Source organism: Pithys albifrons, chromosome 3, assembly GCF_047495875.1.
Source record: "Pithys albifrons albifrons isolate INPA30051 chromosome 3, PitAlb_v1, whole genome shotgun sequence".
Lineage (NCBI taxonomy): Eukaryota > Metazoa > Chordata > Aves > Passeriformes > Thamnophilidae > Pithys > Pithys albifrons.
Genome location: NC_092460.1, coordinates 68,855,408 through 68,865,501, shown reverse-complemented (window position 1 = coordinate 68,865,501; position 10,094 = coordinate 68,855,408). Strand labels below are relative to the sequence as shown.

The following is a 10,094-nucleotide window of genomic DNA, read 5'->3' as shown; positions in this document are numbered from 1 at the left end:
ATTCACATTTTGTGAAGAAAAAGATTTTTTTATTCACTCTGGCCTGAAAACAACAGTACACCCACCAGAATTTGCTGTAACAATGCTTGAACAGTTGTGCTAACTATCAGTTTCTTTTCAGAAAGTATCTTTCCACGTGGTAGGAGATATTTCCAGCTCTACTGAAGCAATATAACCGTAGAGATTCTTATTCATGAACAAATTATTTTGTTCCATGGGTAAACAGCATAGATCTCCAAAGTGCACATCCATACAGGGAACTATTTTATATTACAATTTTATTCACTTGCTATGAATAGTCACAACATTAATCTACTGGAGATAATCTATTCAGTATGTTTGAAAATCCATTTAATTTCATTTATTGATATGCATGTGTTACACTTGTATATAATACAATATTTTCAATGTTGGTTAAAGAACAAGGAAACAAAGAAAACAAATATTTAGAAGCATGATATAGATTTTTGACCAAAGAGAGGCCATATTCAGAGTCTATAAAACAGCACATTTACAATTTGCACTGTCCCAGACAATCTCTTTAAGATGCTACCTTCTGTCCTGAACCTGTTAGCACAAATCCATACAATACCAATCCATCCTAAAATACTGAGATACCTAGTTACTGCTACAAACATTTTATTCTAATTAATTTTAATTAGAAAATAAGATCTTTCCTGCCAATATTTTTTTTATTATTTCTCAGCAGAATGATAGACTATACTTTTCAATTTTATTCCCAACAGTCATTTATTTTATTTAAGCTCTTCTGCGCAGTAATACAACAGAGGTAATGAAATGGTTTTGGAACAGCAGGAGCTACTGCGACAGGCAGAGCACTCTAGGGTGTTCATCCATCATGGAACTTAATATATAACTAAACTAATCATGATGGTTTGTAGTGATAAAATAATTTCCCCCTCTCTCTACCTTTTTTTTTTCTGAGTCTAGTAGTAACAAAGGACTTAAATGAGCTTACCCCTCTGTATTTTTTACTACCATTGTGTGTGTGGCTTTCATTTCAATTAACCAAAGCATACAGTCAGAACTCTCTTACCCTATCTAGTCAACGTTTATGCAGTGTCTCTAAAAGGAATTGCCAATTTTCTGTTGTATCAACATTACAGATTGTACAATATATATTAAATGGAGTATAAAATTATACATTCTGTAATAACTTAGAAAAAAGCTCAGAGATGCTTAAGGCCTTTAAATATTGAGGATTCTTTTCATGTAACAGCACATCACAAAGTTCAAAAATTGCTACCATATTAAAAAAAAAATTCAAAAGTAAATGACATTTTGGCAAGGATCAGATCTGAATTGGATGACTGTAAGCAAGTAAAATACCCATGAAAAAGTCCTCCCATCTGGGAGGACTTTTTTTTCCTTTTTAACAGACTGAGCAAGCATCTACATAAGCATCCATCAGTACTTAGATTTGAGTAAAAGATTTTATTCTTTAATTAAAGGACAACAATTCTGAATGATTACCATCCAATTCCATAATTGCAAAACTCATTTGCATCCCTGCCTAACTTTGCAGAAAAAAGGGATGAAATGCTGTCACTGACTACTTACCATGAATTTAAATCAATTAAAGGTTAGGAAAGTAAAGTACATATCAGGAACACCCATCTCCTTCAAACTAAATGGAAATGTATATCTTAGGGGTATAAAAATGCTTTATGATGGAAGTGATAGTTGAGTTTTGAAGACTACTTTTTTAACTGTTAAGCTGCAGCAGTTGATTAGCCTTAGGGAAACTTGTCCACCTGACTATACTATCTAATATGACTGATGTGTTCAGATTAACTATTACTTGTCAACAATAATTATTAACAATGGATATATAATTCCATTCCTATAACAAAAGCAACTTCAAGATGTTGAAATATGCACCTTTCAGAGCTGCAAGATTAGAACACAAATAAAAATGTCTAAAACTGCACCATGTCAGAGGACAATTTCTGCAATAGAAATTTAATTAAAGCAGTGTGCAGTCCCACCAGCAATCTGAAAGTGGATCAGGGGTCATTTTAGAAAGAAGGACCCAAAACATTTTGTAGTTGACTTCACCAAGATGAAAAGCCACTGGTCTGTAATGGAGAACCCAAGAGTTTGCTGTTTTTCTGCACCTTTACAATATCAGCGCATGATTACAGCTGCAAATTCCTCAGCAAGTGTAATTTTACAAGTGTACACAGTTCAATCAGTTGAAATCTCTGTGAGACAGAAGTTCAAAATGACTTTCCAGTAGTTTTGATCTCAAGGCCATTGCTGATTACAAGCCAGATTCTCATTGAAACAATTGATTCTGAAGGATACACACCAGCAGTATAAAATTTCACTTCAAGGATTGCCTCGAGGAATGAAATTCCTATGGGTTGCGTTTAAGGTTGTCAGCCTTGAGACTGACTTGATTTGTCTTTAGCTATCGGGTTACCTGTAAAGAAAAAGAAAATCAGAAAATCAAAACTGGACATAGTGAATCTACTTCCAAAGTACTGTAAAACGAAACTGAAACTGAAATAAAAGATCTCTGTCCAGCAAAGCACTTTCAATTGTTTTTAAAATAGGTGAATAATCACAAATAGTATTAAATGGCATTGCTTCCCAATTTAAATTGTGTGTTTAAGTGCTTTGTTGAAACTAGATTTGACAAGGAGAAACTGAAATGAGACGTCACCTAAACGCAGTAAAAAATTGGAAGTTCACAATTTACCAACCCACAAATTTCTCTTTCTGTTATTCTTTTTTTATTGTTAAAACTTCTGCATATTAACAACTATGCTTTTAAAATGTTAGCTATTGCAGTGATTGATACTGGAGATGTCTTCTTTCATTGTTTGCACACTTCTTTACAGCACAATCATAGAATCTTTTAGGTTGTAAAAGGCCATGCCCTGTTAAAAGCTAAATGCATCTTAGCAAGCAATAATTACTTAGTGGAGAAAGAGGACAAAAATCATGCAAATATTAATAAGAGAGATAGAGATCCTGTTATTCACAAGGTACAAAATTACCAAGAATTTAATTTAGTGTGGTTTCACCCAGCTTAACATGAAACAAGAGCGAAACAGAAGGATCAGAGAAAGAGTGGGAGACAAAGCACTTCACAGTAATTGGATTTTCCCTCAGTCTGATTTGGATTTTTAACATTAAAAGTAAAAAACCCTGTCATATAAAACAGTTGTAACTTTGAGGAATATTTCTGCTGTGTCAGCACATAGAATTAAACGTCATGTAACATTTTACTATTGAATTGTGTCAGGTGACAACTTCCCAACTCTTGAGGAACAAGTCATTGGAATGGTCACAACAACACTGTATGACATTGAGGGGCATATGCTTTTCATTTTAGTCACAGAGAGAAGGGTCATGCTCCTTAATGATGAAACATTCGTTTGCCCTAAGCAAAACTGTTTGCGTACAGCTCTTGTCAGCTCTGCAGAGCACAAACATAGGACAGAATATTAAAAAGACTGTTCAAGGAGTTCATTACTTCAGTTTGCCTTCTCCACTAAGTTGCTTCCAGGAACTACACTTAAGGCAATAATAAAATTGTGCTTTGTGATTTTTATGATACAGGGACTTATTTATTACACTGCTTTTATTTTGCTTTGTTCTTGTTAGAAACAGCCTCATGTGGCCCCTTCTACAAGGGAAGATTGCCTAAAAAATAATAAAGAATTAATTTAAAAGTCAGGCAACATATTTCTGTGCCCTGCACCAAAGCTCAAAAGGCTGAAGCAGCATCTTACTGTTACTTATTTTTTCTTTATTGGAAAATGCTGGAATTCTACTCATGGAACCAGGTGCCACTGAGCTACATAATGTAAAATACACATCTTCTTATCTTATCCACTGGTGGATTTTTATCAGCTTCACTTGCGATACATGTCTGTGTACCTCTGTCTCTATCTATCTATGCAGTAAAGAGTCACTAAGGCAAATAAGGGACACAAGCATCTTCATATAAGGAAAGGCTGAGAGCACTGGGGCTGTTCAGCCTGGAGAAGAGGAGGCTGGGGGGGGATCTTGCCAATGTGTACAAATATGTGAAGGAAGGGTGCTAAGAAAATGAAGCCACGTTGTTTTCAAGTGGTCCCTGGTGGCAAGAGAAGAGGCAATAAAAACAAGCTGAAATAGGAGTTACCCTCTCAGGAAAAGCTTTTTTACTGTGAGGTTAACTGAACACTAGCACAGGTTGCCCAGGGAGTGTGTGGTATCCATCCTTGAAGATATTCAAAAGTCATCTGGTCCTGGGCAACTTGCTCTAGGTGGCTCTGCTTGAGCAAGGATGTTGGACTTCCAGAATTCCCTTCCAGCCTCATCTGTCTTGTGATGTATTACTTCTATTACATCCAGCTCAGCCAATCCATTGGCTTAGGTGATAAACTGCAGATAGTAATGCAGATAATACTACATGACTGCTCAGTTACACAGCTGTTTGGAAGTGAAAACATGTTCTCTTCCATCACAAAGAAACTCAGTAAAATCATAATCTGCAGGCCTATCTTCTTCTCCATCTAGCTCTACAACTCTGTGGTGAAAATATCCCTATAAAAGCAACATACACTGTCACATAGATTGAATCAGTGATAAAAAAAATCAGATAGGCATTCAAATCTCTGCACTCTAACAGGTGGCTAATCATATACAAAGGTCATTTGGCTTATACAGGCTGTACAGGAAGTCAGGCTGCATATTCCTAGTATTTACATTACACGACTGGAGTTTTTAACTGCTTTCCCTTGCAAGAATTTTTATTATTTCACATGTTCTCTTTTTTTTCCTATTCTTTCATTCTGTTAGCCACCAGGTCACACAGTGCTACTCTGAGTAACACATATAGTGGTTCACAATTGCCTCTAAGTAAAATGGTAATACTTCTTATATGCAAGCACAGATTATACATTAACATCAATGGAAGTTATATATCCATACACCATACACATTAGGGAGTGAATAAACCACTTGGTTGGTAAAAGCTGTTTCATAAAGAAGCAATGAAATTTTAGCTAATATCTAGTGATAATATTCCCGGAAATGCCTAATTTTGCATACAGTAAAAGCTATTTGGTTTAACTATCTGGGAAGTAAGATATTAAGGTATCATGCCAAAGGCCTTTATAGTAAAAGAGGGACCAATGACTGTATGTGTCTGATCTTTTAAACACTAAGAGGACAGTAACACCCTGAATAGGTGCAAATCAAGTCTAATCAAGTTTTCAGTTAGTAATTATTATGTATGGAAAATTAACAACACAATTGAAAAAAGTACATTAAGCCTTTAGCATCCTAGGTGTTGATTTGAATTAATTTGTTCATTCTTGGAACAAAATTACTCCCTTTATGCTAATAAAATTTTTTACACAGTTGTTATATCATAAATACACCACATTGGATTCTCTATATTTTCTTGTCCTAAATGTGTAATTGAAGTATAATTATTTTGCAGTAGCAGACTTTTTAATTTAAATTAGTGAGTGGCTGCTGTAAATTGGCTGTAATTGTATGTGAACTCGCTTTTTTTATTTTAACACAATGTATAGTTAAATGCAGCTGAAATTTTCCACATTCTTCTGCTCACAAAATGTTCAAAACAAACACAGTCTTTGGGTTGAATATTTTTGCCAGGGTAACCCAGAACAGAGCAAAGATGAAAAGACCTCAAGGAATCACATTAGAAAAGCTACCAGGTCAAGAGATTTTTTTTGGACAGCTTCCATTCCAATGCTCCTCACAATAGGTGAAAAATGTTCTCACTTGTGAAATCCACACAGTGGATGAATACATCAGACAGTACTGTCTGTTTCATAAGAATAGATTCCCAATAAAAATCCAGAGTGGTACTTTTACTCAAGACTTCCTTCTGCCTTAGAAGAGGAATGAAGGAAAATCAAGACTATAGGATTTAAAGAAAAGCTGACTGAATATTCCCTGAATAGTAAAGCACTTTTCCCTACTTTCATGCACCTAAGCATCAAAGTTACAGAACCACAATTAGGTATAGTGCAAATCCTCTTTCTTCAGGGAAACAAATATGTCACTAATCGTTTGCTAACTGTAGTCTAGTTTATACCTGGAAATGAGCCACATAATTAATTATTATTTCATAAAATTAGGAAAAAACGAGATAACAATATTGAAATTAAGTTTGTGTTGGAACTTTTCATAACACAACTTTATGCATTACTATTTTTGACTGGCAGCTCTTTGAATTTTTACTGCTTATTGTAAACCATAGACAGAATCCAGACTGAAAACTGGCTCTTGAGTTTGCAAAGTCAAGCACTTGAAAGTTAGCAGATTACCTTTTTATGTGTGCCCCTGCACTGCAATTCTATCTCTTTTCCATCATGCACAGTAAAGAGAATTTTAGTGGGTGAGAAGAGTGAGAAGAGTTGGAGGGAAGCCTGTAACAGTGTCGTCAGGACTATGTATCTATGAAAAAGCAGAAAGGGGCAAAATTTTAAGCTGGGTTTCTTCCCTCCATAGATGATTCTGAAATATGATGGACCCTCTGTTCTAGATTTTCTCTAAAGAAACAGAAAGGACTTAATACTGGAGGCTTTCTTTTTAACTAGAACTGTTACATCAACCCTATAGGATTGTGTGTGGTCATACCCTGTGGCATCTGAGCATACTTAAGCTATCTTTTTCTTTTTTTTTCTTTCCTGAGATATATAAAACAGTGAAAGGAAATAGATTTTGTGGAAATAGCTCACCCTGAGCTAAGTGGAATTTCATGAGAGAAAGAAAAGACATCTTGGTATCCCTAGCATTCTTCCCTAAAATATTAAAGGCCCATGGGAAAGAAAAATGGTATGGGGATTTCAATCAAAATTAAAAAGGTCTCACAAATTTATTTCATGACCAGCATGAGAAAAGCTAAGTACAGGGAATGCCACAAGAATCCCTTAAATAAATGTTTGAGGAAATAGGTCTGAGGAATGGCTTGAAGAAATGCCTAGCTGTGGGTTGTCCTCCAAGCTACAGTGATAAGGCAGGGATTCCATACCAAAACAGCGCTTCTTTGTATGTAGTACATTTCCATCCATTTTGTGTCCTTATTGCTGTATTCTTTCCTACACTGTACGTAACAGACCACAAAAAAAATTAAATACATTGTTGACAAAGTGATTCTTTAGCAAACAGAATGAACCTGAGAGGGCTATATCAGTCAATTTTCCCACAACAACAATAACTTTGTTTTAGTAGTGAGAAACTAATACAAATATTACAAAGCAGAAACAGAAGGGCCCACATAACCAGAAACAAACATCTGCCAATGCATTTTTCCCTCATGCCCTCTGAGAATGAGGTTGAGGTTGGAAATGAATCTTTCAAACAGATGGAAGCACACTATTTCTTGGAACTTCAAAATCCATACAGTGCATTTGCCATGCACTATCATTCATATGTGGCTTCTGAAAGCCAATGACAGTTTGCACTGACACTTGTGCATTTTCATTCAGTGAAACAGTACAACTTGCAAGCTTGGAAAATGCTTCTGTTCTACTACTACTCTCTTGTAACAACAGTGCTCAAAAGTACTTTGTAAATGTTCACAAAAGACAAGGTCACAATTTCCTCACAGCTGAAGAATCCTGTAATTTATTTTCTATTGAAGTGGGGAAAATGGACAAAAAGGTCTTAAGAACTTTTCTGCAATAGCACTCCTATATGTATATGCACTTAACAGTAGGTAGGTGTGTATTTGGGTGTTCATCCTGGATAACTAAGTTTCTGGAGGCACGAGAAACCATGTCAAAAGTCTGAGAACTATTAAGGTGACTCAAGCCAAGGAAACTGCAATAGAGAGCCATGAATTAGAAAACAGGCCTTTATTTCAGTATTACAGACCACTATTTGATTTGGGCCAAGAACACAAGGCAAAATTTGAGTGATTTGTGAGCAGTCTGGAAAACAGATATTTAATGATAACTCTATGACTTCAATTACCTCAAGGTTATATATTGGAAGACACTTTTTCAAGTCATGAAATGTTTCATTCCTGCTTATAAAACTTGGGCCCTACATAACTTTTTATACTGAGACTCAAGAGCTTTAAATTGTTCCCTTAGCTTTACTTTAGGCACTGCAGTGTGTAAAGTATTAGTCTAAACATGTTCCCAAGCCTCTAATGCAGCAAATTAGAATTCCAGATTCTCAGGCCTGTCCTTCAGCAAACATGAATAACACGAATAGCTCATTTTAGTCATTAAACAGAAGATCTCCCAGTACACTTAAATGACAAAAGTTTCCTATTTCTTTGGTAATCATCAGACTCCAAAATCTTTTAATTCTTTCATACTTCTACTGCATTGTGATTAATCAGAACTGCATTTGTGAGAATTCTTGTGCTTAGGACCTCCCATTATAAAAATAGAAACATTTTGAAAACTCATTTCATAAAATGTCGTTTGAAATACAACTCTTTACTCCTGGTTTCCCCACTGCTCTTAATGTTTTCAGCAGGAGATTTTTGGTGGTAAACTGAAGATCTAGACAATCAGTGTTAAAAATTGTAAAAGCCTTTGGAAATGTTTCATATTTAAATTGAGCTTTCCACCTGTTTCAAATAATCTGAAAGGTAGAACTAGAAAAATAGGTAACGGAAAAGCACTTTAGAACATGGCATATGTTCCTGTAAATGACAAAGTTCTTAATCTTTAACATGATTTTAAGACTAAGCAGGCAACATCTGGCATATCTTAAGAAAATAATGGAAATATCCCTTTTTTAGCTTTTTCTGAAATGTAAGTAATCCAGTATGAGATTGTGAGCTTTTAACTACAAAGGTGACACTAGACTGAATGTATCATGATGGGCTTCCTTTTCAAGTGCTGCTCTCCACAGCATCTGTTGTTTTCTCATGGAAGTGACTAACTTGAGTGACTGGGTCTACCTTTGTGAGTAGAGTGAATGAAGAAAGATGTTTTAAGGCTCCCAGAAGCATCCAACTGACACACTGAAGCTGCTTAGGAGAGCAGTGAAGAGTCTCTCCAACCACCCTCCTGAAGCTCTGCCCAAATAAGCCATAATTCCTTGGTGTCTGCAGCAAACTACAATGAGGAGTAAGGTACAACAATTCTTGTTAACACTGTGTAAACCTGTATTGTACACACCTGCTGCTCTGTGAGTAATAAACCAGGGCTGGAACACATTTTCTGGAGTGGTTTGACTCTTTGTTGCTCAACGAACGTTGTGGCCCTTAGAATCCGACCAAGACTAGGATTCATCACAACTAGTGCTCCAACATGGAGCCAGAATATTTTTTTGTGTGGAAAAAACAAATACTGTCATCAGGCACAGCAGAAACCTCCTTTCTCTACTTCTCCATTCGGACTTGAGGATTTTTACACGTTTGCCTAAGAAACAAACACATGTCAAGTACTACACTGTTATGAAATTACCTACAGAAAAAAACAAACAAACGGAACTGGGATAAAATTACCTACAGAAAAAAACAAACAAACGGAACTGGGATAAATGGAAATATTTTTAACTTTAAAGGAAAAATACAAAATAACAGGGAAAAAACAAATTTCATAATCAGTGCAAATTCTTTTAGAAAATTGCATGGTCTTAAAAATACCCAAGCATACTCAAATTCAAACTATTATTTGTCACCAAAAAGCAATAGAAACTGATAGGTTACACCAATTTTTTTGAGTATATCAGCAATATTTAAGTATGACAAAACAGTAATTGGAAAGTTCTTGGAAAATAAGTCTGTGGATAGACCTGTGATACAGAAAACACTCATGAACTCAGAATACAGTTCCTTTAAAAAGAAAGATTTGAGTGCATTCTTCTCATAACTGTTTAAAATAAAAAAAAAACAACAAAATCAAAACAAACAGAAAACAAAAACAAAAAAAGACAAACAAAAAAGATTAAAGTTCAAACTGAGAAGAATTCTGCTACAGACATTTCTATGGTTAGAAAGTTACAGGAAACATCATAAAATAACTGATGACACATTTCAAAAGACAATATTCAGTTCAGACAGATACTTCCTTATCTAGATAGTTGAGGCAGATTTTGGACCTGCTGATAATGTTTGCTTCTGAAAGGGGCTG

The 10,094-nt window shown here is 35.3% G+C and overlaps 1 protein-coding gene across 2 annotated transcripts in view; it reads right to left on the bottom strand.

Moving 5' to 3' along the window:
• Window positions 1-261: 261 nt before the first annotated feature.
• Window positions 262-10,094, bottom strand: part of TAFA2 (TAFA chemokine like family member 2) — a 187,102-nt gene continuing 177,269 nt past the window's right edge. The window contains exons 5-6 of one of the 2 annotated variants that reach the window (XR_011697270.1): window positions 9,138-9,380; window positions 262-2,446 (exon numbers count right to left, since the gene is read on the bottom strand). The gene's annotated coding sequence lies outside the window, so the exon portion shown is untranslated. Of the gene's footprint in view, window positions 2,447-6,365; window positions 6,451-9,137; window positions 9,381-10,094 lie in introns of those variants that run through there. The other variant, XR_011697271.1, reaches the window with a different exon arrangement.